Genomic DNA, 22,722 nt, shown 5'->3' with positions numbered 1-22,722 from the left:
TGTTGCTTGGAAGAGAAAAATATTGCTAAATTGCTTTTCTCATTAATGTCTGGAAATTAACTTTGTGAACCATTCATCGATTTCTGACGCTTCCCTAACAGCTTTTCAACAGGAGGAAGCACAGAAACAAATAGAAAGTAAAACTATAAACCAGGAAAATAAAGTCAAGATGCTAGCATTTAATACCTGGTATCCTCCACAGGTATTGAAACTTACAGGGAATATGAAACGCAGCCTGCACTCATGGAGCCCTTCAGTACTCGCAGGTTGGTTGGCTGGTTGACTATGGTTTGCAGAGTTGTTTCTTTTGAGGAGAAAAGGGGGAGGTGAGGAGTAAAGCAAGAAAAGTTCACACATAATAGTATAAATGCTTCATTTCATGAGACAAATATTAAACATATATCTGCTTTTTTTTTACCGTTCTAAGCTAAGATATACTGTAAACTATCAAATCCGGCTTTTAAGGAAAGAAAACTGAAAATTTACCTTGGAAAATTTTATATTTTTTTTCATATCCCTCCAGCACATTTTCTACGTTCACCCTCACTTTTAAAATCATATATACATGGAGAACCTAATATGGCGGCTAGGTGAGACAGGGCAAAAAAACACCTCTGTGAAAAAATAGATAAAAACCAGAAAGTGACCCAGAACACCAGTTCCAGCATAGCACCAGCCAGACAAGATCTGCTAAATCCACAGGGAATGTGCATTTGGTGAAACCAGGAGCCTGCATTCTGAAATGAGTGAGTGAGCCAGCTGAAAGTCCGGCAGCCATGCTGCGGTGTGGGGAAACGGTGGGCTGGTGTTTGGAGATGGACTAGTTCTTTAAAAAAAAAAAAAAAAAAAAAAACCCAGGAGCGGCTGCAGATTGGACGGGGAGAGCCGCGCAGTGAAGCATTGCAGGAGCAGGCTGGGCTAACACCTCAGTGTCTGGCGTGAAGGAGAACCCTTCCCACACCCACTGCTGATTGTCTCGAGACCAGGGGAGCAGAGGGGAGCCAAAAGGAGAAAAAAACCGCATCCCTTGCAGCCATCTCTCTGGCACGCTGGGGACACTCCTGCCCGGGGCCAGACCCACAGCCCAGAGCCACACCAAGACCCAGTGTGACGGGGAGTCTTTCACGCAGCACTGCACACATGCCACAATATCGGCCATGGACAGTGGCCTTTACCACCCACAGCTGATTGTCCCGGAGCTGGGAGGGTGGAGTTGTGCAAAAAGGGGGAAGTTAATGGATCCCATTCAACCATCTTTGAAGTGGGCTGGGAGCGCCCCTGCACGGCCCAGCGTCCCAGGGCTTCCCTGGAGGCCAGCATGCACTTGTGATGTGGTACGGCCCTCCCTCAGCAGAGGTCCTGGAAGAGCACAGCTGGGAAGGGGGAACCACTCGGAAATCCCAGGGACCCTAAGCAAATACCAAGGACTTGTGGGTCAACAGCAGAGACAATCTGTGGCAAGACTGCAGTGAAGGCTTAGACTCTTGCAACAGTCTTAAATCTCCGGGAACACCTGGGAGGTTTGATTATTAAAGCTGCCCTGCCTCCCTAACCACCCAGACACATGCCCCACATTCAGGGCGGACAGCACCAGCAACACACCCAAATTTAGTGCACCAGTTGAACCCCTCAAGAATCAGATCCCCACACACCACAAAGTTGGGGAGAACTGACTTGAGGGGAATAGGTGACTCACAGATGCCATCTGCTGGTTAGTTAGAGAAAGTGTAAGCCACCAAGCTGCAGTTCTGACAAATTAGATATCAAGTAAAGCAAATGCCAAGAGGCCAAAAACAACAGAAAATCTTAAAGCATATGATAAAACCAGATGATATGGAGAGCCCAAACACAAACACCCAAATCAAAAGATCAGAAGACACACAGTACTTGGCATAATTAATCAAAGAACTACAGACAGGCAACGAGAGCATGGCACAGGATATAAAGGACATGAAGAAGAGCATAGCAGAGCATAAAGAAGAAATTGCTAGAGTAAATAAAAAAGCAGAAGATCTTATGGAAATAAAAGAAACTGTAAGCCAAATTAAAAAGAGTCTGGATACTAATAATACAAGATTAGAGGAAGCTGAACAACTCAACCTCCTCGAGGACCACAGAACAGAAAATGAAAGAACAAAAGAAAGAATGGAGAAAAAAATCAAAAAAATTGAAATGGATCTCAGGGATATGATAGATAGAATAAAACGTCCAAATTTAAGACTCACTGGTGTCCCAGAAAGGGAAGAGAAAGGTAAAGGTCTAGAAAGAGGATGCAAAGAAATTGTTGGGGAAAACTTCCCAAACCTTATACACAATATAAATACACAAAGCATAAATGCCCAGTGAACTCCAAATAGAATAAATCCAAATAAACCCACTCCCAGACATATTCTGATCAGACTCTCAAATACTGAAGAGAAGGAGCAAGTTCTGAAAGCAGCAAGAGAAAAGCAATTCACCACATACAAAGGAAACAACATAAGACTAAGTAGTGACTACTCAGTGGCCACCATGGAGGCGAGAAGGCCGTGGCATGACATATTTAAAATTCTGAGAGAGAAAAATTTCCAACCAAGAATACTTTATCCAGCAAAATTCTCCTTCAAATTTGAGGGAGAGCTTCAATTTTTCACAGACAAACAAATGCCGAGAGATTTTGCTAATAAAAGACCTGCCCTACTTCAGATACTAAAGGGAGCCCTACCAACAGAGAAACAAAGAAAGGAGAGAGAGATATAGAGAATTCTGACAGACATATATAGAACATTACATGCCAGGTCACTGGGACACACATTCTTCTCTAGCGATCACGGATCTTTCTTCAGAATGGACCGTATGCTGGGACATAAAAACAAGCCTCAACAACTTAAAAAAAAAAAACTGAATTTGTTCAAAGCACATTCTCTGACCACAATGGAATACAAATAGAAGTCAATAACCATCAGAGACTTGGAGAATTCACAAACACCTGGAGGGTAAAAATGAGGGGGAGATGAAAACATTCCCAGATAATCAAAAGCTGAGGGACTTCACCACCAGTAGATCACTACTATAAGAAATGCTAAAGGGAGTTGAGCAGGCTGAAAGGAAGGGACACTAAACAATTGAATGAAACCACATGAAGAAATAAAGATTTCCAAAGATCATATGGCAAATATAAATACTAATACTACTGTATTTTTGATTTGTAACTCCACTATTTACTTCCTACAGGATCTAAAATACATAATAATATGTATTTTATTATATATATATATGAGTAATGATAAATCAGTGGTTTTAGACTCAATGTAAAATACGTAATTTTTGACAAGAACTACATAAAGGTGGGGGAATGGAGGAGTATAGGAACATAGTTTATGTGTTCTATTGAAGTTAAGTTGGTATCAAAGAAAAACAAGATTGTTATAGATTTAAGATGTTAAATTCAAGCCCCACAGTAAACACAAAGAAAGTATCAGAGAATATGACCATAGAGATGAAAAGTAGAGTACGGGTTCTGAGAAGTGGGGGAAGGGGCAATGGAGAGTTAAGAAATGAGTGTAGGGTTTCTGTTTGGGGTGAAGGGAAACTTCTAGAAATGGATGGTGGGAAAGTGATATCATTGCAACATTCTAAATGTGATTAATCCCACTAACAGAATGCTAGGGAGAGGTTGGAATGGGAAGATTTAGGCTGTATATATGTTTCCACAATTGAAAAAAGAAAAGATAGTCTAAATAGATGACAATTCAATTAAATGCAAAGGAGGATACTGGACAGGATCTGAGGATGAAGGAGAGGAGGCTCAAAGGGGCACAGATGGGACATAAGAAAAAAAAAAAAGGAAATATAGAATGTAAGCTTTGTATCAATGTTGAATTTCTTGAACGTCTTAGCTGCACTTAATGGGACTGCATAAAAGAATGTTCTTGTCCATGGGAAAGGTATATGTTGAATTATATTGTCTGTTCAAAAAAAAATCATATATACATAATTGGAAAACCAGTATGGTGTTTGCTGATTTGAATATATACTAGATTTCTTCAGAAAAACAAACAAATCAGGAATTAATGTATAATAGTTGCCTTTTCTCTTATAAACAAAAGCAATATTCTTCCTTTACAAGCTAAATCTCTCTATATATAGAGCCAGGGGACTGAACACAAGAAAAATAAAATAGTCAATGAGGAGAACATTCTTCCAAAATGGATTTTGGCAACACAGTTCCCTGGATTAGCTCATCTTGTTCACTTTGAAATGGAAGCACACTGTGTCTGAACCAACACTGCAAGTCTTCGCCTTCTTGGACAGAGGCTTGCCATAAACACCTTCAGAGCCCTTCATCATTCATTTTCTGTGGCTCCCATATTTCCAACCATATGGCTTTGGTCTTTAGTAGAACAGGGTCAACTTTCAGAGCAGTAATGATGATGGCAGGCTCACTGCTTAAAAACCCATGCATCCTGGAGATAAAAATAAATTAACTGTGGAAACTATCACTGTTGAATCAGCCAACTATCATAAAATCTCTCCCACCCTATACTCAGATTACCATGACACAGAGCCACAAGAGATGACAACCCTGGTTTTGTATGAACAGCTTTTTCATTTTCGAAGTGTCAATGAGAAATAAAACCCATCACATTATGTTTTTATATCATAAAATCACATGGTAGAGAAAAGAATGAAGGCCGTAACAGACACCAGAGCCGTATACATAGCTTATGAATATCAAAAAATATCAACAGTAATTTGCTCCAACGGCATTTTAGGCTTCTGTGTATGTGTGCACACATGCATATTATACACGGGCACTTTTTTTTTTAATTAAATTCAGTTTTATTGAAATATATTCACATACCATACAGTCATCCATGGCGTACAATCAACTGTTCACAGTACCATCATATAGTTATACATTCATCACCACAATCTATTTCTGAACATTTTCCTTACATCAGAAAGAATAAGAATAAGAATAAAAAATGAAAGTAAAAAAGAATACTCAAATCACTCCCCCCATCCCAACCTATTTCTCACTTAGGTTTAGTTCCCATTTTTCTACTCATCCATCCATACACTAGATAAAGGAAGTATGATCCACAAGGTTTTCAGAATCACACTCTCACTCCTTGTAATCTACATTGTTATACAATTGTCTACAGGAGTCCAGACTACTGGGTTGGAGTTTGACAGTTTCAGGTATTTACTTCTAGCTATTCCAATACATTAAAACCTAATAGGTGTTATCTATATATTGCATAAGAATGTCCACCAGAGTGACCTCTCAACTCCATTTGAAATCTCTCAGCCACTGAAACTTAATTTCGTTTCATTTTGCATCCCCGTTTTGGTTAAGAAGATATTCTCAATCCCACAATACTGGGTCCAAATTCATCCCCAGGAGTCATATCCTGTGTTGCCAGGGAGATTTACACCCCGTCGAGTCGGGTCCCACGTGAGGGGGGGGCAGTGAGTTCACCTGCCAAGGTGGCTTAGTTAGAGAGAGGAAGGGGGCCACATCTGAGCAACAAAGAGGTACTCAGGGGGAGACTCTTAGGCACAATTATAAGCAAGTTTAGTCTCTCCATTGCAGTAATGAGCTTCATAAGGGCAGGTCTCATGATAGAAGACTCAGCACATCAAACCACCAGTCCTAATGTTTGTGACAACATCAGTGTCAGTCCAGGTGAGTAAGTCCAACACTTCCACACTTTCCCCCAGCTCCTCAGGAGGGCCCTGTAAATATATTCTTATTCTCTGTACACGGGCATGTTTTATACATGTATTCATAAACACAGAGGAAAACACTGCAAACATACACACGACATTTATTCACAGTAAAAATCACGTTCCTTATTGATGGTCATGGATGGGACAGAGCAGATATGTAATCCATGAATCTGTATATCTTTTCAAAGGTTTATCATTTCCCTATACCATCACACAGTCTGAAATACAAGCATCTTTGACCATCCTGAGTTTGGACAAATTATATTTGGACAACAAGGGACACCTGTATTCCAGATTGCTGAAAAAGACCCACCCTCTTCCAAGGCCAGGCTTTCCATTGGCAAGCTCCCTCTGCTGCTGGCTACAAAGTTTCTGTTTTGCTTTGTTTTTAACCTTATGACCAATGACCAATGAAAAATCAGTTCTACTTCACTGTTCCCTAGAATTTAGAGCAGTCTCTACAAAAACTGTATGTAAAACATAATATCTAATATTCCCTACTCTGTTTAATGCCAATGCTCATTTTCTAATACTATTTTTCATTTTAATCAAGAGTATATCATGCAGAATAAATCAGCTATAATTATGTAAAAATCAAGCAAGTAAAAAGTTTGGGGACGACCAAATTTTAATACATATTCCTGAGTATTACTCTTGTATAAATAGCCTGAAAATAAAAAAAAACTCAACTCTCAAAACTGAGGTATTACATAACTTTTCAAGAAGGGTCCACTAACTATATGTATGGTATTAAGACTATACATTTTAATGGAAAAAATCTAAGAGTATTTTGAACAACATAATATCTTAATTATTTTTTTTAGCATATCCTGATGGAATGGATGGTCTAAAAGGGAAGATTATCACACATATACACAACACATACACAAACACACACACCAAAAATTAAAACAGTCAAGTTTCTTACAAGCAAACCTAAGAGAAAACATTAAATAGATGGGGGGAATTATCAGATAAAAATTTAAATGCTTTTTAAAGGAATCACTAAATGAATGAGCCAAGTGGTCAAAGGGACAGATTTTAGGGACAGCACTTTGAAAGAGGAACAATGCAATCCTAAAGCTACAAGGCAATTACAGACACCACACCAGAACTCTGCCATCGTGCATCACCAGCTTTGAACCAGTCTCTCCTAGTCACCACTTTTATTAGGCAACAATCTCAGAGAGACAGATTGAGTGGGGAGGTGCTACACTGCATGGGAACAGATTTTCACTACAAGCCCCAAGAGTAAATTAGAAAGCTGATGATGCCATCAATACTACCTTCTAAAGCACAATGTAAAAGTGACTATAGCTCCCTTTTAATCAAACTGATAAATCAAGTCAAATATCAATGTTTATGGAAACTGATCACTAAAGAACTCCTACTTGGCAATTTATTGTCAAGTTCAATATCCTTCAGCAAAACTAAGCCTCCCTTGTAGAGAGATCATCATTTATTGGAAAAAACAATCAAGCCAAGAATTCTGTGTTCTAATCCCAATTCTGTAACTAAAGCAGCTATGTGATCTTCAGCAAGAAACTTAACTCTCAGACTAAAGCTTATTTTCACATTTGTATAATTGAGATAAAAAGGTTTGCACTGATTACTTAACAGGACACTGTAAGATTCAAATGAGATGATTTATATGAAAGTGATTTGAAAACCATATCCACATATATTAGCTACTACTGTGATTTTCTTCTAAATTTAAAGCAAAATTAAGAAAGACTGTCAAATGGAAATACTCTGATTTTAATGATGACTGCTTAAGTATTAAATTGTTATCCCATACCCATCCCTAAAGAAAAGTATAAGAACTGCCCAAACATGAGCAGAGATATTGAGGAATATCACATCACCAAGGGAATCCATGGAGAAGTAAGGTATCATAATCAAAACCCATCAATATTTTTATCATTTTTTATATGAAATGTTTACAAGTTCTTTATCATTAATATTTCATATCCATGGCATCCCTATCCATGATTTTCCCTTTCAGAAAACAAAGCAAAGAAAGTTAAATATTTATGAATGTCTTACCCTACAAAAGTAAGTTGATACAGAAACCAACAATCTACAGAAGGCAAAGCAAACTTAATCATAATCTCCACCACTAAAAATAAACCTTATTTTGATCTAATCACAAGGAAGAGTCCAGTTCTACAGTTCAACTAATAAATATGAAGTCCTACTACGGAACAGAACTTCTGGGGTGGCCTTAAAAAACAGAGTGACCCAAGGAAGACCCAGAGCTTTCAGCATCTTCTAATCTGATTTTGCACATCTAAGGCTTCAGTGCTTGGTAGATGGGGTCTACTCTCCAAGACTTTCATGTCAGGGCATTGAGATTTCTGTTGGATAAAACAGTCTATATGATTTTTCCTTGGGAAATAAAAAAAATCTTTGGTGAAATAAAATAAAAGGCATTTAATGTAAATGATCCCAAAATGCTTTTTAAATTATTTATGTAAATCTACTACAAAAGAAAAAGGGAAAGGGGAAGAGCAGAAGGGAAGAAAGGAGAAAGGAAGAAGGAGGGAGGGAGGGAGGGAGATTCAGAGAGAGGGAGGGAGGACATGCACATACCTAAGGCAAGTTAGAAAAGTTTTAAGAAGAAAAAGATAAGAAAATTGAAATAATATCTGAAATTACTCATGGACCAAAACAGAAAACTTTAAGACACTAAGATACAAAGAAGAACTTAGAAAAACCTCAGCCTGAGAATTCACACTACTTTCAGAGCATTAAGTATTCCTGAGGAACTTGAATAGAATGAATGAATTTTCAGATTAATTCTGTAATCTACATAATAAAGTATTCCAAAAAATACCCTTTTGGAATAGAATGAGAAAAATAAAGATACTTCACTCTAAATCTCCAGAGGATTAAGCAGGAAATTTATTTATCTACTACAGCAAGCAGCCTGATGAACATGAAAATAAAAATTATGGCAAATGTATCTGACTGTTGAGAATCCAGGTATACATAAAATATTTTCACAGTACCTGACACTATATCTCACCACACATTTATCCTGTAATCACTCCTGGATAAAGAGATGAAGAAAATTGAAGGCTTTAAGTTGGAAGACATTCCTTTCTCACTGAAACACACTTGACTTTAAAGGTTGGCAATTTTATATTCTGAGAAATGGAGTTTGTGTAGCAAGGTCCCATTTCTTCAAAATGAAACAAATGGCATTTATGTGAATTCTGAATTAAAGAGGCCATGTTTCAAAACTGTCCACATTGCCCCCTCACCCATTTAAGCATGCACTCCAAAATCTCTTTTCTTTCCTAATAGCCTCCAACTTCTTTCCAAACATAACCACAGGGTCACTACTTGAATTTGGAAAGCAGAATGAGAAAATGACATAATTGGGAGAGAGGACATTAGAAAGGCTTCTCTTTTCAAGTATTGTTGCTTTACACCAGCTTAGTACTCCAGACTAAACAGAGAACAGATGGAGAAATCACAACTTACCAAATGTTTATGATAAGTGCAGATGGCTGTTTCTGTTTTGAATCTTCTGTTCTCTTACTCACTATTTGACTTCTCTAGATATAAACACTTGCTCCCTAAGCCTTTTGCATGTGTAATGAGGGCTCCCTTTGGTATATATAAACCTATGTCTCCACCCATCCCTTTCTTTAATATTAATGGTCATGGCAGCTCTATCCCTGAGTGTGTGTGCTCACACTTGCCTTCCCACACACACCCCTCCACCCACAATCCTTCTAACCATAACCAAGACAATCATTGCTGATTCCCAACAATAAGGTAAACCAGAGCCCTGTGGCTTAAAATGACCTGGACTCAAACTCTGCTCCATGGTGGTGGATGACCCTGGCAAATGGACACCTGAGGCAAGCTTAGGCTAAGCTATTTCTGGAGGTGTCCCTGACAGAATAAAAGGGAGACAGACCTGCCAACAGACTTTACAACAGCTTTACTAAATAACTTCAAAAGATCAATTATAGAATATCACCTAGAAATTGTAACATATAATTTTCTAGTTGAAGAAACTAGTAATAAATGTACAAGTTATAATTATGAGCAATCTGAGTTTTAGCTTTGTTTATATGCCCTTTTCATTCTTGAGAACACTGAGGAAACAGAAGTCATAAGTCATAAGTCTATCTATAAAGATACCATATGAGTGGTAGGATTATAGGAAAGTTTTTTGTTTGCTAAATTTTCTAACTGATCACTCAGTCTAACGGTCACTCATTAATCTAATGACCAGAATTAGGCAACATCTGTAATGCTAAAAATAAATAAAAGGAATTTTATGTTGCATTCCTGTCACCAAAGATCTTTATTAAGGAACCATTTATTTGCATGTAGTTCAGAAGTAAGCAAACCCTTGCCTTGTTATTCAGTGATAAAAAACATTTGTTGAGCATCTGCTGAATGTGGGCTTGTATTGAGGACTCAGACCCAAGAGAAGAACATAGCAGGAGATATCAGTCTTTGCACACAGAAATTCAACATGAAGTATTAAGTACTAAAACAGAAGTATTAAGAGGAACCAAGAAGAGAGAGAGGAGACTCAGTCCAGGCTAAGGGTTAAGACTCCTTAGAAGAAATGAGGTTGCTTAAACTAAGCCTGGAAGAATGAGTAATACTTAACCCACTGCAGTGGGAAAGAGGAGAAGGATACCAGGCAAAATCTGGAAACTGTTGAAAAGTGACAGAAACCCAATGCAAACTAGCTTAAGCAAATAAACAGAATTCATTTTTCCTTGTGTAACCAGAACGGACCAGCGTGGAATTGGCTTTAGGGACAACCAGGAACTCTCCTCTGTCTCACAGCTCCCTGTGAGTTGGCACCACTCTCTCGGCTGCAGAAGCACTTTCAACTCTAACCAAAGAAGACTAGCGCCAAGTGTGAAATATCCAGGAAGAGTTCCATCTGGCTTGACCATTCCTGTGGTCAAGGGGTAAGTGTATTAACTGACCCAGATGAGGTTCTATGGCCCTAGGGGCCAAGTTGAATTGTGACTGAAAGTTCACTAAAACCACATGTTCTGAGGAAGCAGTTTTCTAAAACCAGCTGAAGCCCTGAGCAGACAAAACATAATATCCACCACATGGCAGAATATCAACAAATTCCCAGAGGAATGAAACATCATGGGTGGGGCTGAGAGGAGTATTGGGGATTATAAATAGGTGGTGCCACCAGAGCAGTCTGCTAGCACTCTAAAGGAGGTAAATTTGGGCTGGGAAAGTATGGGAACCTATAACCTCTTTTACATAAAAATGAAAATGGCACAAAGCAAGCAATTCTGAATGTGTAGTTAATACTTAAACAAATCAACTATTTACAGGTAAAGAAGCAAAAGAGAGAAATTAATATTTTGCAGTGTCTGATACACTTTCTACATCTCATAACTATACCATAATCTTCATTTTACAGATGAGTAAACTGAAATTGAGGATTTAAACAGCCTGCAAAGGACATACAGCTAGCAAGAAGTGGCCTGAGCTTTAATTAAAAATCATGCCTATATTACAATAGTTCATATGTTCTTTGCATTGCTGCCTTTCAAAAGGATTACCAAAAAAAAGCTGAAAAAGTAAGCAAAAAAAGGTCCTTCTTACCCTTATCACCTCAAATCTCACCATCCATGCCATTCAATAAATAATGAGTGCCTATTTTGTAAGAGTTATATTCCTCATCGTGCCAGTGACCTACATGTTGCCAACCATTCACTGGATCTTCTCAGGTGCCAGTGGCATTACTTAGCCTTATTCATACACTGTGAAAAACACAGGAAGCTATTCCTATCCACTTATCCAAAACATAACCTGAACCATAATGTCTTACTGTCTAATACTCTCTAAATATGTGAGAAAGCAGGGGTTTTTAAGGGGCTTATAGATTCCTTACGCCATCTAGTCTCCTTCTGCCCTAGAATCCCATCCAAAGCATCAATGCACAGATAGCTTACATCACAACATTAACACAATCAATCCACCTTCCTCTTACAGAGAGTGAATATTCAAGATACTTTTCCCTATCACATATGTTGAGCATAAGATAAAAGCAATGAATAATCCTTAACCCATTAAATAAATGATCTGCAAGACAGAGAGACCTTTCCTAACATACTCCATATTACAAGATAAAAGAGATTCAATAGCAAATTGATAAGCTTCAAATAGAAAACTAAAAAATATTTCATATATGAGATACTTAGCAATTTTAACAATGCAGACTCAACCTAATGAAGAATATGATGAGCTGCATATTTTTAAATCTGAAAATAAAAAACTTTAGAATAATTTGACAAACCTAAAAAATGGTATTTTCATCACTACGAGTTATATTTGCCAATTTAGAGAGGGGAGAGAGAAAAAATTTAATTTAATTAAAACTTACATTATTACAGCAATTAAAAGAAAAAACCCAGTAATATCAATAATATAATCAGAACATCTTTGAATAGAGAAAGAATGGGATTCCTTCACAATAACTCAAAAGAATATTTCCATCGATAAGTAACTCTGTAACAGAAGTTTCTAATCTGACCTTTACAAGCTTTACAACATATTAAAATGTTAAAATAAGCAATAATCTCTATCACAAGGACATCATGTTGTTTTTCTTGCTTACTTTTAAAATGTGAGATTAAAGTATCACAATGCAACTAGCTTGAACAAGCCACAGAAAATAGCTATAATAAATTATTCCTTATGCATTTGTACATCTAAATGAAGTTGCCAGGATGACCCTCCATTTGGCTGGAATAACTAGCCTGTTTGGTGGGGCTGGGTGTAAGTTTGGCAAGACTGGTTGAGACCAGGAGGCACTGTGTGTGACCAGGGACAACAAGGTAGGGTCTAAGAAGGCAGCCTCTTGATCAAGGAGATTTGTTATATACTGGGAGACTTAGCAAATAAGTAAATATATTGAGGCTGATGAAGCTAGCCAGGGTTCTCAATGACAGAACAGAGAGTAACAAATTAAAATGAGGAGTCCAGAATAAACTGTGGTGGGTTGGATTGGAATTGAAAGTATCTATCCAAATTGTGGTTTCCAGTACAAATAGATAATTTTAACAAATTAAAAGCTCATGGTTTTTAAGATACAAGTAAGAGAAATATATAGGTAGAGAAACAGATGTAGATAAATGTGTTTGTATAAACCTACATTTATGTTATAAATCTGTCTGCTGACAGAGAAGCTATAACACCCCAGTAACAATGAGCACACTGAGTATCCAGATTTTGGTTTCTAAATACCATTCTGCACTAAAAGAATCTGGGGCTCCTTAGAGAAATGACTGATTCCCAGGCTGAGGCAGGATAAGGATAAAATGAGTCTAGAATATGTTTTGTGCCAGAAAAAAAGGAATTGTTAAAAGAATGCTGTGGGGATGTCAAAAGGGCAGGAGCCAGCTTAAAGAAGTTTCCACTGGTCAAATATGGGACAATTTGCCCTCCAATATAATAAAGACAGATTATAATAGTCCATTGACCAAAACAGAAATTCATGAATCCCTACTGATATAAATAAATGGATAAATTAATAAGTAAATAAATTAAAAGGGAAAGCTGTACTTTATACGGAATGTCAATTAATGCATGAAAAAGGAATGTTGGTGTTAGAAAATTACCGTTTCTCAACAATTACGGTAATAATGATTTTAGGCAAGAATCGTCAATGGATGCTAGTGGGTAGAAGTTTGATGAGAAACAGGATATATACATAATCATAAAGTATTTCCCCCCACAAAAAAATCTATTATTGACAAGTACAAAATTCTGATTAATTTTACAGTGGAGAAACCTGGCAGACACTATCTTAACCCAGGGATAAAACTTAACATCACCATGTGGCCCTCTCTCTCTAGCTAAGTCAACTTGGCAGGTGAAATCACTGCCCTCCCCACTATGTGGGATCTGACACCCAGGGGAATGAATCTCCCTGGCAACGTGGAATATGACTCCTGGGGAGGAATCTAGACCCGGCATTGTGGGATGGAGAACATCTTCTTGACCAAAAGGGGGATGTTAAAGGAAATGAAATAAGCTTCAGTGGCAGAGAGAATCCAAAAGGAGCCGAGAGGTCACTCTGGTGGGCAGTCTTACACACAATTTAGACAACCCTTTTTAGGTTCTAACGAATTGGAATAGCTAGCAGTAAATACCTGAAACTATTAAAATACAACCCATAACCCATGAATCTTGAAGACAATTGTATAAAAATGTAGCTTATGAGGGGTGACAATGTGATTGGGAAAGCCATATGGACCACACTCCCCTTTGTCTAGTTGATGGATGGATGAGTAGAAAAAATGGGGGAAGCAAAAAAAAAAGGCGCCCAGTGTTCTTTTTTTACTTTAATTGCTCTTTTTCTTATTATTTTTGTGTGTGTGGTAACAAAAATGTTCAAAAATTAATTTTGGTGATGAACGCACAACTATATAATAGTACTGTGAACAACTGAATGTACGCTTTGTATGACTGCATGGTATGTGAATATATCTCAATAAAAATGAATTAAAAAAAAAGTTAACATCACCAGTACCAGGACAAATGAACATTTGTGCTTCCAGGTATAATGCGCTATGAACAACATACTTCTGTGTATTCCTCCCCAAAACACATAAGCTGAATCTAACCATGAGAAAACATCAGTCAAACCTACATTGCATTCTACAAAGTAACTGACCTCTTCAAAAGGTAACTCATGCTCTTGAAAAATGTCAAGGTCTTGAAAGAGAAGAAAAAACTAATAAACTATTTCTGATTGAAAGAGACTAGATACATAAAAATCACATGGGTTGGATGTGTATCCTGGACTTATAAAGGGTACTGGAGGAAACTGGTGAAATTTGAATGGGATATGTGGATTATATGGTAACAATGGATCAATATTAATTTTCTGATTTCATATTAACCACTTAAACTGTGATTATACATATAGGAGTGTCCTTGTTTTTAGGGAAAACACACACAAGTATTAAGGGTATAGTGAGGTATCATATCTGCAACTTACTATCAAAAAATTTACAATAATATGTAGAAATGTAAAGAGATAAAATTAGAAGGCAAATTTGGCAAAAAAAAATGTCAGCCAACAGGGAAATCTGACCAAAGGGCTATGAGAGTACTATTCTTTCTATGTTCCTGTAAGTCTGAAATTATTTCAAAACAGTTGTCAAAAGTCTAGTTGACTACAGTACACACATTGCCTGGGTCCAGCCAATAGATAAATTATTCCCTTGGTGTAAATCCCCTGAAGTGACGGTCTCATTATAGACAGTAACAAATGTGGCATTATTTCTAGCTCCTCGACAAAACACCAATATGCAACTATTTAAATTTGATGCGCTAAAAAGTAGCTATCTTTTAAAGGGAGGCAATCCTCCAAAAGGTAAACTCTCAGAGAATAGCTAACTAATTCTATAAAACTGAGAAGGCTGTTAAATGACCTGACCTTCCCAGTGAGAAGTTGCTGCTACTCACTGTGAACTACTTGAAGATACATTAACTCTTTCAGATTGCTGATAGAGGGTTGCCTAGAAGAACAGAATTGTGGTTGGAATTATTACTAAACCTAGTTTTAAAAATCCTTTCTAAAGAAATTTATGGAAAATATATCTGCAATGATTGCAATTTGAGGAAAATGTTTGTAGCCTGGACTATAACTCAAAAAAGCAAAAACTAACATGGCAAAAAAGGAAATCTGCAGATTCTACCATCACATTCCAATATGCTGTTGTGCCACATACTTCTGTTCATCACTGGTATATCTGATAATCAGAATGATGGTGAATTGCTCTTTCAAGGAAAAACTTCCACTTTTTGAGTTCTCAAAATCAAGCTTCCCTCTTGATGTTTTGAGATTCCCATGAACTAGATTTTCCTAATAACTGCTAGAATCTAATAAATGATAAAGAATAACACTAATAAAAGCAGATGAAAAAATGTTCAACATCGTTAGTCATTAGCAAAATGCAAATCAAAATCACAATGAGATAGCAATTCACACCTACTAGGATAGCTGTTGAAAAGAAAAAAGGAAAGTAAGTATTGGTGAGGATGTGGAGAAATCTGAATCCTCCTGCATTGCCGATGAGAATGTAAAATAGTGCAGCTGGTGTGGAAAACCGTTTGGCAGCTTCTCAAAAAGGTAACATTTGAACTACCATATGACCCAGCAATTCCACTCCTAGGTTTATTCCCAAAAGAATACAAAACAGAGACTCAAACAGATTAACTTCTTCATCAATGTTCATAGCAGCATTATTCGTAACAGCCAAAAAGTAGAGATAACCCAATTGCCTATTAACAAATGAATAGATAAATAAAATGTGGGGTGGGTGTGTGGGTGTGTGTGTGTGTGTGTAATGGAATTATTATTCAGCCATAAAAGGAGTGAAGTTCTAATATATGCTATAGCATGGATGAACTTGAAAACATTATGCTAAGTGAAATAAGCTAGACACAAAGGACAAATACTGTATGCTTTCATTTATGTGAAATATCTAGAATAAGCAAATTCATAGATGCAGTAAGTAGATTGGAGTTTACCAGGAGCTGAGAGGAGGAGGAAATGGAGAGCTATTATTTATGGATACAGAGTTTCTGTTTAGGGTGATAGAAAAGTTTTGGTAATGGATGGTGGTGACGGTAGTACATCATTGTGAATGTAATTGATACCACTGAATTACACACTTAAAAATGGTTTAAATGGCTTAAAATTTTTAAAATGGTTTAAAATAGTAAAAATCTTGTTATATATATTTTACCATATTTTTTTAAAAAGTTAATAAGTATCTCCGTGTATTTTTAATATGACCATATTAAAAATACATTCACAATGTAATTAATACTACTGAATTATATACTTGAAAGTGTTTAAAATGGGAAATTGAGTTGCATATATATTCCTACAATAAAAAGTTTAAAAAAATACATTCACAAACGATTCTTTTGAATAATGCTTATATTCAATTTTCTTTAGAAACATTTTATTAACTATGCCTTTGAATATTAGGCACTTCTGAAATACCACCCTAACAAAAATATAGTCTCCTGCAAATGCAAAGGATTGAAAAGAGCTTCATCCTAGATACGCAGAGGCGCAAATCCAAACACTGTCCTTCAAAGCACCAGTAGCTTAAGGAAGCATAATCAACAAACATTTACTGAATTCTATACCAATGGTAGATCTAAAAGGAAAGAACATGCAAGACCATAAAGCACTGAAAATTCAAGTTATAAACAGTAAAACATTCTGGAAAACTTCCTATAATATTAAGATCTTTCATCTAGAAATATGGCATGTCTCTTCATTTATCCTTTGCAGCAGTTTAAGATCAATCTCATCTATGAAGATAAGCAGTCCATGTCCCTTATACTCATTTTCTAGAAAATGTTGATATCATTTCCTACAGTTATGTACCTGTGTGATTAAATAGGGCATATGATAAAAGCATTTACTATTTAAGGTAATTTTAAGTGGAGAACTACATTTTTTTAATACAAAATGTGTAACACACTGTTATATATTATTATGTGGAACATATATTTGGAAAGCAAAGAGCTAAGCTGCTACAGCTGAAGAGACACTCAAGCAACAAAACTATCGATGCTTCTCTTGGAAAGTCCTATAAATACGTTTGCCAGAGGGGTAGACTCCAGAATTCATTGTTTTATATCCCAAAGGTAATTCTAACTTCTTGATGAAGACTATTTTTAAGGGAAAAATTGTCTAAACTTCTTATATAAATTTTAGTTCTTACAGCATTTTTGCTGGCTTTATTCAGCTAAGGCTAAGTGTTGTGATAAAATTTGTAATTTTTACTTTTCAAAGTGTCATATTTTAATACTTTATCATCAGCCTAAATATATTGCTTATGCTACTTACAACTCTGTAAACCTAATATCCTTGACCTTTTAACCTTGTGTTTTTACTTTCTGATGCAAATCACACTGCTCACTCCAAATCTTGGCATAAAGAGATAATTTCTTCACTTCTATTTGCTTAAAACACACCCATCAATTTACGCTTCTTCTGTCAATTACTATTTTTGCTTTGCTCACTGTTTTAGAAAACCAAGTAAGTTTTTAAGAGATTTAATCATCTGTGGTAGGTTGAATAATAGGACCCCCAAAATAGCCACATTCTAATTCCCAGAAGCTGTGAATGTTACTTTATATGACAAAAGGAACTTTGCAGATATGATTAGGTTAAGGATCTAGAGATAGGAAAATTATCCTGGATCATGTGGTGGGTCCAATGTAATCACAAAGGGTTTTCAAAAGAGAAAAAGAGGCAGGAGAGTCAGAGGATTGATGACCACATATAGAGAGGTCAGAGTGATGCAATTCCTGGAATAATACACAATTATTAGGCAATCTTTTTTTTTTTTTTAATCTACTCTGTGTCAGGCACCAGTGATAAAAAGGATGACCAATATAAATATATCAAGGCACAAACCCCCAGCTTCAAGCAAATGAAAAAGAGAAATGCAAGTGAATAAACAGTTACAATAATGTGTTAAGAGCTATAATTGTGAACAAAGAGTGTTTCAATTGGGGATGGAGGGTGCACAAATGAAATGGCTAACTCCTCAAGGTGGGGCTCAGTCAACTGAGAAGTAGGACACTGAGCCTCAGGCAGGACCAGGCCATATTGTGAAGTGGGCAGGAAGCCATGCACAAAAGTGGACTTCATCCTTCAAGCAATGAGAAACTAGAGAGGGGTTTTAAGTTGTGGAGTTAATGACACAATTAAATTTTTAAAATAACACACTGCCTATAATGTGAAGGGTGTTGAGACTGGACTGTAAGGGTGAGAAGTAAAGAAATAAAATTAGAAGATCAAACCCATTATCAAGTGTCCTATTTTATTTTATATCACCATATTTTAATATTATTCAGTTCACAAACATTCATTGATCATTTACCCTGCATCAGGCAGGCACCTGAAGATAAAAAAGAGAACAAGATATGATTCATGCCTTTGATATATATAAAATGATAGCTCTGTCTATACAATATACAAAATGCATTGCAGCTTTCCCTACTTTTAAGGTGCTTATCGTATTTCCATGAGTAAGCACCAAGTTCATGCCACAAGAAACAACAAAGTATTATAAATTATTATAATTGTTACAAATTATCATCATTCTTACATGACTACTATTTAAAAATGTAATCTAATCAATTTCAAAATTGGAATTGAGAAAATTACATTCTTAGAAAAAAAAAGTTTCAAAAAAAAAGATTCTCTCCCCATCCCCCATCGTGGATACTTTACAAGATATTACAAGATATTTATAATACCTCTAAGAAGTTTAAATTCCAATTCTTATATCCCATAACCGAGGAAGATCTATGTGCTACACCTGTATAGATGGCATACAACACTTACTTTGTTGGAAAGTTATGTAATCATGGCAATTTATACTAATTTAAAATTGCAAGCTTTAACAGGAGTGGTTAAATACAGAATCAGAATGACAACTATACAGTCTTCCTCAATGTCACCAGTAAAAATTAATCTTATTCTCTGTTCCCATTGCAGTTTTTTCCCCTGAATTGTGACAGCCAGCACAATCCAATCTGTATTACAGCCTAATTGTATACATGCCTGTCTCATCCATAAGATGACAGACTAGACTCTTTTACACATCTTTGTATCCAACCATATGGTGTATCTATACTTAATAGTTATGTTCAATATATGTGCTGAAGTAAACTGAGCTAAATATACTTAATAATGATTACTCATAATTTCATTTTTGGAAATGGTTCTAGGAAATACTTGGGCAATTTGTGATCATCATAATATATACAACATAAATAGATTTATAGCACTTCCTCAATTATACAGTGTAACCTCAAAACAAAAAATCAGGTCTCAAAGAAGAAATGGTATTTAGTCAGTTATGACAAATGTTCTTTTAAATTTCACCCCTTAAAACCTCAATTTCTTCATCTGTGAAATAGGGCTAATAACAAAACCTATTCACAGTAACATTTTATAACTAAATAAAATAATCAAAGGATAGTGTTCAGTAGAGAATCTAATACATAGTCAGTGCTCAATAAATGTTAATCATTGGAGTTATTATTATTACTGTTACCATTATTAAGATCTATTAATAGTCAATGGTAATAAAATGTAAGCAATGCTAGGATGGGATGGGGGGATGGAATGTTTTGGGTGTTCATTTTTACTTTTACTTTTATTTTTCTTCTTATTTTTATTTTTATCATTATTTTTTTTTTTTTTGGAGTAAGGAAAATGTTCAAAAATTGATTGTGGTAAAATTGATTGCTTACATTTGGGTTTGTCTTATCCCAAAATAGAAGACAAACCTAAAATCACTTAAATTAGGTTCTGGAATATAATCTAAAACTGACATTTAAATTTGAGCATAACATATCCCAAAGTAACTTGGACAGAGAATAAAAATGTATTTGCAGGGCCCACCTGAGGAACTGGGGGAAAATGCAGAAATATTAAACTTCCCCACCTGAGGAATTACTGATATTCTCACAAGCATTGAGGACTACCAATTCAGTAGGCCAAGCCCTCAATCTTGGGGCTTGACCTTATGAAGCTTATTACTGCAAAGGAAAGGTTAAGCCTACTTAAAATTGTGCCTAAGAGTCTACCCCAGAGAACCTCTTTTGTTGCTCAGATGTGGCCTCTCTCTCTTTAAGCCAACTCAGCTGGTAAACTCACTGCCCTCCCCTCTATGTGGGACCTCACTCCCAGGGGTGCAAATTTCCCTGGCAACATGGGACATGACTCCCAAGGATGAGCCTGGACCCAGCATAGTTGAACTGAGCAAAATTTCTTGACCAAAAGGCAGGAAGCAAAATGAAACTAAATACAGTTTCAGTGGCTGAGAGATTTCAAATGTTGTTGAGAGGTCATTCTGGAGGGTATTCTTATGGGCTATATAGATACCCTTTTGTAGTTTTTAGTGTACTGGAATAGGTAGAAGAAAATACCTGAGACTGTAGAACTGCAACCCAGTAGCCTTGATTCTTGAAGACTGTATAACTATGTAGCTTACACGGTGTAACTGTGTGATTGTGAAAACCTTGTGGCTCACACTCCCTGTATCCAGTGTATGGACAGATGAGTAGAAAAGCGGGACAAAAACTAAATGAAAAATAGGGTGCGATAGGAGGGATGGAATGTTTTGGGTGTTCATTTTTACTTTTTCTTTTATTTTTATTCTTTTTTTTTTTTTTGGAGTAAGGAAAATGTTCAAAAATTAACTGTGGTAATAAATGCACAACTTTATAATGATGCTGTGAACAACTGATTGTACACTGTGGATGACCGTATGGTATATGACTATATCTCAGTAAAACTGAATTTTAAAAAAGATCTTTGATCTTAATAAAATAGAAACCATTTCTTGGAAAATACACTTTAAATACAGAGTGAAACCATCAGTACACAGTCCAGAAGTAAGAGTTACTTATAAAAACAATAGTCTATCATTAATCCTTAAGCTAATTTATACAGATATAACCTATTCTTCCATAAAATCTGCTTTAGAAAATTTTGATAAATAAAGGTGATTATGTTTAAAAAAAAATTTGAGCTTAACAGATTTGGGGTGAGGGAGAAATCTGAAGAAAAGAGAGTAACAAGGGACAGAGGAAAAACCAAAAAAATGGTTCAGGACCCCACACCGCCCCCACTGAGAATTCTTCTCTGCACACTAGTCTATGCTAAAAATAGCATCACCACTTAGCCTGATTAAAAGCACCAGTCACATAACTGCTACATGTACTGTGCTCTGTTTACTTTGTGAAGTTTCACAGTTCCCCTGGTCTTAGATAAGTAATTAGTTACTTCCCCTTGTAGGACCCTTGTTGGGTACGGGCAGATGGAAAAATGAATGCACACAGTAGTGAGGGAATGTCACTGACAAATAGTTGCATAATTGCTCACCCAGCCCACCTCCTCTGCCATTAAGAAATTAGGAGTCAAGATTTGTCATGGAGTTTCTAAAGTTTAAAAATGGAGCATTGAAAAAATAATTCTAGACACAAAGGCAGCTGGATTTGCCAGATATCTGGCTTTGAACCAATGTTTGAGCTTTCCATCTGAATTTATAAAACATTTCAGTATTTTGGTTATAATCATCTCCAAGTGTTAAATGTAACAATAAATAATTTTTAAAAATTATGTAGAAGTCAAAACACACTACAAAGTGTGGGCAAAAGCAGGTAAACCATCAGAATCTAAGTCACCATGACTTATCTAGAATACAGAGGAACTAGCTGGGTTCCCCTATCAGAGAAAAATAAAACATAGCAAACAGTGCCTTCCAGACGCCATCCCAAAGCTGAGGCTGCAACGGAGGCAGAAGACAGAGGACCTGTTCCACATTCCCGTTTCTCTACATCAGTGGTTATCCACAAGGGGAATATGAAGACTGTTAATCAGAATTACCAGGGAGGCTTTTTTCCACCCAAATTGCTTTTCTGTTATCATGAAGAGACAATATATTCCCCACTTTACCTCCAAGCTGAGAACACTGCTCTGTATTTGCCGCCATTGCCTGTCCCTACTCAGAATCATCGCCATCAGCAAGTGGCAGAGACAGAGAAAATGTGGCTGAAGGAGTAGCTTGTCTTCCTCTATTAGTTATCTCAGATACACCTGCCTCGCTGAGCCACCTGCCTCAGACTACCCACCACTCTGAAATCCAGGTAATAGAAATTAAAGGAGACAGAGACGTGACAATTAAGTAACTTTCAGAGTTTTCATAAAGCCATTTTATAAGCAGATAAACTAAAAAACAAAACACAAGCACCTGAAAAAAACAGTAGCTGCTGGAGTGATATCAAAGGCAAAAGAGCCACTGATGCTGGAAAATATACTTAGCTGTTGGGGAAAAGGTAGAACAACACAAATGTATAAATCAAATGGCACTATTTAGTATAAAATTAAATACTGTGATTATCAATTTAGGTAAGAGGATAATAAAGTGCAAGGGAATGAAA

The 22,722-nt window shown here is 36.4% G+C and overlaps 1 protein-coding gene across 2 annotated transcripts in view; it reads right to left on the bottom strand.

Annotated features, from left to right (window-relative positions):
- The window catches only part of TBC1D4 (TBC1 domain family member 4), a 238,222-nt gene that overhangs the window by 166,768 nt on the left and 48,732 nt on the right, over window positions 1–22,722 (bottom strand). The window lies entirely within an intron of this gene.

This window comes from Choloepus didactylus, chromosome 12 (genome assembly GCF_015220235.1).
Source record: "Choloepus didactylus isolate mChoDid1 chromosome 12, mChoDid1.pri, whole genome shotgun sequence".
NCBI classification, from domain to species: Eukaryota; Metazoa; Chordata; class Mammalia; order Pilosa; family Megalonychidae; genus Choloepus; species Choloepus didactylus.
Note: the sequence above shows the minus strand (reverse complement) of the source record. Positions and strands in the feature narration are given on the sequence as shown.